The 6,756-nt window shown below is 42.0% G+C and overlaps 1 protein-coding gene across 1 annotated transcript in view; it reads left to right on the forward strand.

Moving 5' to 3' along the window:
- The window catches only part of LOC105355327 (NACHT, LRR and PYD domains-containing protein 12-like), a 1,049,862-nt gene that overhangs the window by 393,236 nt on the left and 649,870 nt on the right, over positions 1 to 6,756 (forward strand). The window lies entirely within an intron of this gene.

A 6,756-nucleotide genomic window follows, 5' to 3' on the forward strand; every position in this document is an offset into this window, starting at 1 on the left:
CCTTTCAAAGGACCCAAGGTCGGTTGCTCACTGCACTGCAAATATGTCTTTCTTACTTAGTATTTTTGTCTTGTTTTCAGTCAAAAAAATATCTAAAAAAAATTTTCAATATTTTATAGAGCAAAATAACCCTAGGAAAATAAGCAAAAAACTCTGCCAGTGAAACAAGAGAACTTTGCTAAAACTAAGTGTCTATAGAAAAAGTAAACTTATTTCAAGAGAATTTTTCTTATTATATTGACAGATGTTTAAATTTATTTGCTTGTTTTAAGCACACATTTACTTGAAGTTTATATTTTTGGTCTAAACCTATACTTATTTTGCTAGGTCATTTAGAAAATCAAGAAAATACATCTTAAGTGTTCTTTATTTTATATTTTCACTGAAAACAATACAAAAATGCCAAGTCATTTTTGTCAGTGTGACTCCATCAAATGTTCTTGTGATAAAGAATGTGTGTGCGTGTGATGTAGATTAAAGATGAACGGGCCAAAACGGACATGGCAGCAGGTCAAAATCAAATCCCAGGACATCCTGCAGAATGGTATGGTCCCTGACTAATATTTAACGAAGCACAAGCATGTATTGTACCCAGAAGGTGCCTGTTCACACATTGTACTGTTTTAGCAGTGAATAGAATACCCACAGACAAGGCACGGGTGGTGGGTGACCAAAGGCCGACCTTACCCCAGCAGAGGACATGGCCTTGGAGCTAAATAAAGGCAGGCCCGTCTTCGAGGGGATCCCTGGGGGGAAAGAGACGAACATAGGTTCCTCCCAAGATGCCACCCGCTTCATTCAAGGTATGTCCTTCCATCTCTACATGGAATACAACCACATTCATGTTGAATCAATTGGGACTGTCTGACTTTGGTTTACCTATTGCCTTGCAGTGTCTGGCAGCACTGTGTTCCTGTTAGAGCCACCAGCACAAGCACCAGACCATGCTGATCCAGTGAGTACTCCATCAAAGGCATACCGTAGGCCTGGCATGTCCTGTCTACTAGCTTCAATATGAATCCGATTAAATGTGATAGGGTGAAAGCCCCAGTGGAGCAGCAACAGCACATGATGGAGACGATGAGGAGGAGGAGACCATCTCTCTGGATTCCAGAAGGCATGAGGTATCATGTTAAGACTGTGAAAGTACTATTCACTCTACAATGGTGAGGAGTCCTCATCCAGATCAGAAAAATCTCATTTCTTTTACAGGACCCAGGTGCTATACAGTGGGAAAACCAGCCTGGCAACATAGTGCGTATTAATAAAAGGACACCACATCCTGCCAAATTCCAGCTGCGCCAATTGTATTGTGTTCACAGAGCTCACAAGCTATCAGAAAGTTGTATTGGCAACCACCTCCAGCGCCAAATAGAACTGGCAGACGTAGACATTCAGTACAGGAATAAATTTGTCCTGCATTTATTTTAGTGTGCAGACATGCAGGGTGGGTTATATACAGACCTTTGAATGTGTATGTATCATTTTGTATAATATACTCTGATTCTGTGCTTTCCATCTTGTAGAGTCCCTGTCTCTTCAGTTTTGAAAGGAGCTGATAGTTTACCTGCTTTGTTTTGTCCTTATTCAATAAAGGAACATAATGTTACACATTGTGTTTTTATATTCATATGGAATGTGTATTATTTTGTATGACAGAGTACTAGGGCCCCACTGAGCAAAAAGGATAAAGTCATAAATGTATGAGGCTGGTTCTTTCTACAGAAAAGCAACATATTCTTTTTACAGTTTTGATAGTTATGAAAATGTGATACTTCATATTCTGGCACATCAGCATGTCTTCGTTTATGAAACCATACTGAGGTACAATTTCACGAAATGCCCCACATCTGTCATTTTAACAACTGTCCTCCTTTAAAACAACTGGTTACAATATAATGACTTGTCTTTTTTTTCCTTCTGTGGCCCTAATATTCTATCATTTTACATATAGCCTTATAGTCTATGGGAAACTGTAAATTATCTAATGATAGCAACATCATCTAAAACTCATCATTTATCCAAAATGATTGAAATTAATGATCACAAACGTTTAAATAATGACAGTGGGTCTAGTTATATGTGATAAAAATGTATAGTGAGCAGTGAAATAACTATTGGTTTCCATTTGTGGCGACTGCTGACTGACATTAGGGATGAGATTAAATAGATCCTGGAATTTAGCCTGGTCTGGAGCAGGCTAGCTCCACAGAATAAATCTCCATGGTAATTTATACCATAACATATCCTCCTGCCCCCTATCCAGCTTTAGTGCAACCGGATTGGGGATCAATTGAGCCAGGATCACCAAGATATCCTGGCTTAATCCCTTATCCTACTTTTGTGCAACAGAATCAGAATCAGAATCGTTTATTGTCATTGTACATGGGGATACAATGAAATTGCAGCAGCCTTGGAGTGAAGGAGTTACATAAAATAAAAATAGAATAGAAATAGAAATTCTGTATTTACAACTCTTAACAAAAAATGAACAAAATGTACAGAAACTGTTAAATATTAAATATTTGTGGATAAAATACAATGGAATGACATGAGTTGCTGTGAGCACAGCATAATAAATATCGAGTTATTGCACAGTCAGGATATTGCACACATTGTAGTAAATAGTCAGAGTGGGTGTGGTTGGTGGAGGTGTGTGTATTCCGTAAGGTGATTTCCTGTGGAAAAAAGCTGTTTCTGAGTCTGTTTGTCCTGGTTCTGATGGACCTGTACCTCCTTCCAGAGGGCAGCAGTTCAAACAGAGAGAAAGGAGGATGGGTGGAGTCAGTGATGATGTCAGTCACTCTGCTGAGGCAGCGTGACTGGTAGATGTCCTTCAGTGAGGGGAGGGGCAGCCGATGATCCTCTTCTGTCTTTACCATTCTCTGGAGGCTCTGCTTTTCTGCTTCAGTGCAGTGGGAGAACCACACTGTGATGCAGGAGGACAGGATGCTCTCAATGGTTGAGCGGTAGAAGGTTACCAGCAGCTCCTGGTTCACATTGTTCTTCCTGAGTCTTCTCAGGAAGTGCAGGTGCTGCTGAGCCTTCCTGATGGTGTTGTTAGACCCTGTGAGGTCAGCAGAGATGGTGGTGCCCAGGAGGGTGAAGCTGTGGACCCTCTCCACACAGTTTCCATCGATGTAGAGTGGGGGTGGATCTGCTCTGTTCTTCCTGTAGTCCAGGATGATCTCCTTGGTCTTGGTGGTGTTCAGGATGAAGTTATTAGGCTGACACCACCTGGACAGTTTCAGGACTTCGTCTCTGTAGGCCGTCTCGTCGTCCCCAGAGACCAGCCCCACCACAGTAGTGTCGTCTGCAAACTTCACTATGGTGTTGCTGGTGTGGGCTGGTCTGCAGTCTGCTGTGTACAGTGTGTACAGCAGAGGACTCAGCACACATCCCTGTGGGGAGCCAGTGTTCAGCGTCCGGGTGGAGGAGAGGTGGGGGCCAAGTTTGACTGTCTGTGGTCTGTTTGTGAGGAAGTCCTTGATCCAGGAGCAGGTGAGTGGGTGGAGTCCTAGGTCAGACAGTTTGTTGACCAGAATGTCAGGAATGATTATGTTAAAGGCTGAGCTATAGTCCACAAAGAGCATCCTGGCGTAGGTGTCTCTGTGTTCCAGGTGGCTCAGCGCAGTGTGGAGGGTGATGGAAATGGCATCATCCGTTGATCTGTTTGCTTTGTAAGCAAACTGGTGGGGGACGAAGATTGGAGGGAGGGAGTCTTTGATGTGTCCCAGGAGCAGCCGCTCCAGACACTTTGTGATGACAGCAGTGAGTGCAACTGGGCGGAAGTCCGTGAGGAAGGCTGTGGATGAGGACTTTTTGGGTATCGGGATGATAGTGGATGACTTCAGGCAAGCAGGGATGAAAGCCTGAGCTAGCGACAGGTTGAAGATTTTTGTGAAGACCTGGGAGAGCTGATCGGCGCAGGCCCCCAGAACTTTCCCGGGAACTCCATCAGGTCCAGCCGCTTTCCTGGGGTTTATCCTGCTGAACATCCGTGCCACGTCCTGTGACTGCACAGTCAGGGGTTCAGAGCTGGAAGCAGAGTGAGGATGAGGTGATGGGACTTCAGACTGCAGTGATGTGGTCTCGAAGCGTCAGAAGAACGCGCTCAGCTCTTCTGCTAGTGCAGCGCTTGAGTGTGCCACGGTGTTGGTCTGTCCCCTGAAGTTGGTCAGGTGCTGTAGTCCCTGCCACACCTGCCGAGGGTTGTTGTTGGCGAGGTGGTCCTCAATTTTCCTTTTGTATTCCAGCTTGGCCTTCCTGATCCCTCTCCCCAGGTCGGCTCTTGCGGTCCTGTTCAGGTCTTTGTTCCCCGACCTAAAGGCAAAATCACGGCCTTTTAGGAGCAACCTGACCTCTTTGGTCATCCAGGGTTTTTGGTTGTGAAAGACCCGGATGCGCTTCACTTCCGTGACAGTCCCCATGCAGAAGGTGATGTATTCCAGCACGGCCTCTGTGAATACTGTCAGGTCCTGGGGCCTCATTTATAAACGTTGCGTACGCACAAAAGAAGGCGTACACCACTCTCTACGCAATAGTTGTAATTTATAAAAAGCAAACTTGACGGGAAAATGTGCGGTCCTCCACGCAAGCTCTGACCCAGGCGTACGCACAAAAACGGGTGAAATGAGAAACGGCGACACCGTCGGCAGATGGAAGAAACTCGTGAAAGTGAAAATGACAATCCTGCCTCTCAGAAATAACATGAAGACTTCACAAAGCAAGTCTTACAATTAACAGCCTACGTGAACAACCGTTTGATCGATCAGCACTGAAACAAACAAAAAAAAATCAAACGAAAATTACAACAGAAATTCAAATGAACACATATTTGCAAAAAGAAAAGTGAAATATGTTCTGCAATATTGGCATGTTGTGCAATTCATCCTCATAAATAATATAGTTAACAGAATGAAATAATGTACAAAACTGATATTCTCGTCAGTGTGTCCGTCTGGTGGAGCAGATATAGGTGCAATCAGACAGACAGATGGATAGATAGAGAGAGATGCATTAATTGTCCACTGGGGAAAGTTGTTTTCATAGTAAAACATTTCTTCATAAGCTACAGAATTATGGTATTCATGCATATGCCTTTAGTTTGTTTTATTTTTGATAAAACAATGTATGGCGTATGTCTCAACCATTCAGAAAGCAACAAGAAATTACATTTGCGCTGATCAATTTCCCATTTCCACGTGGATTATTACCGACATCTGTAGCTTGTCAGATGTAATTAAATGGATGGAAATAAAATGCCCCATCACAATGCGTAATGACGCACAATGGCTGATCTTACGCTCTTAGAAGATGTGGCAAATGGAAGAATTCAGAGTGAACGCATCTTTAGACAGCAAGAAGACTTGCTGGCAAACGAGGACGAGTGACACTGTGGCGATGGAGCGCTAGACGTTTTTTGCCTTGACTTTGATGTCCGACCATTTCTTTTTTATTTCGGCCACGGTCCGAGGTTGTGAGGCTACAGCATTTACGGCGTCTGCCACCGTTTGCCACTCACGTTGCTTTTTTGGCATTAGTAATGCCCACACTGTGCCCTCCAAACAACACTTTTATCCTCTTTTCCTCCTCGCCAACGATAACTTCTACTTCACATTGAGTGAAGTTACGTTTTTTTGATTTCCTCTCTGTGTTTGCCATGGTTTCGCAATCAATGAATATTAATTTGTGGGCGTTTCACGGACTATTTATGGGCAACTATGGGCGTGTCATGAAGCCGCAAAAGCTGCGCTACATTTAGAATTGATTGTGATTTATTAAGGGAAAGATGCGTAGGATGTGCGTGCGCACGGTTTTATAAATCCGAATATTTCTGTGCGTACGCACGTCCTATGTTTCATCCGTACGCCACTTCTGACGCAAATCCTACGCTAAGTTTTATAAATGAGGCCCCCGGGTGTTCAAAAATACTCCAGTCAGTGTGTTCAAAGCAGTCCTGAAGCTGGAAGAGTGCATCCTCAGGCCAGGTCGTGATGGTGTTGATGAGTGAGGATGAGCTCCTTCTCAGAAGTGTGTAAGCAGGGCTTAAGAGCAGAAGTTAAAAGACCCCTGAAAAGATGTGTGATTGTTTTCCAAACAGTTTTTTTTATTGAAAAAGTCTTTCAAGAATACACAGAAACAGGAAGAAGGTTTTAAGTCTTTGCAGAATGTCTGTGAAAAATGTTTGCATTTTTTTTCATTTTTCTTTTATGTTACATCTCAATAATATACTTTATACATTTGTTAATTAAATTTTACTGACATTGAAATAACTTATCTGTTTTTTCACTGTAATAAGAATATAAAAATTGTTGCTTGTCTTTTTTTATTAACTATATACTTAATGTTTATTTAAACTCTTAATTATTCTCTTAAGGAACTGTTTTTAAGGGTCTTTTTTCATTTCAATTTTCTTTTTTTCAGTTTTGTTTCTCTGTTCTTAAGTAATTTATTTATCCCTTACTGTAGTTTAGGAATACAATAAACAAATATCATAAAGTTTATTTAGTTTCTGATGTGTTTTGTCGTCAAATGAAATCTGAACTTTTTTTGGTCAAATCCTAACATTGTAATTAGATACAGTGTGATGACGTCACAACAGCAGTCATTTAGTTCACCCAAAACTGTATTTTTTTACCCCGCTTAAATTAAATTTTCTTTATTTTTTCCTGACTTCAAACTTTTTTTAAGAGATGGAAGCTTTTTGGACCATATTGATGTCCAGGTAAGAAGTTTGTACTCTACTTTTTCAAG

This window comes from Oryzias latipes, chromosome 2 (assembly GCF_002234675.1).
Source record: "Oryzias latipes chromosome 2, ASM223467v1".
Taxonomy (NCBI): domain Eukaryota; kingdom Metazoa; phylum Chordata; class Actinopteri; order Beloniformes; family Adrianichthyidae; genus Oryzias; species Oryzias latipes.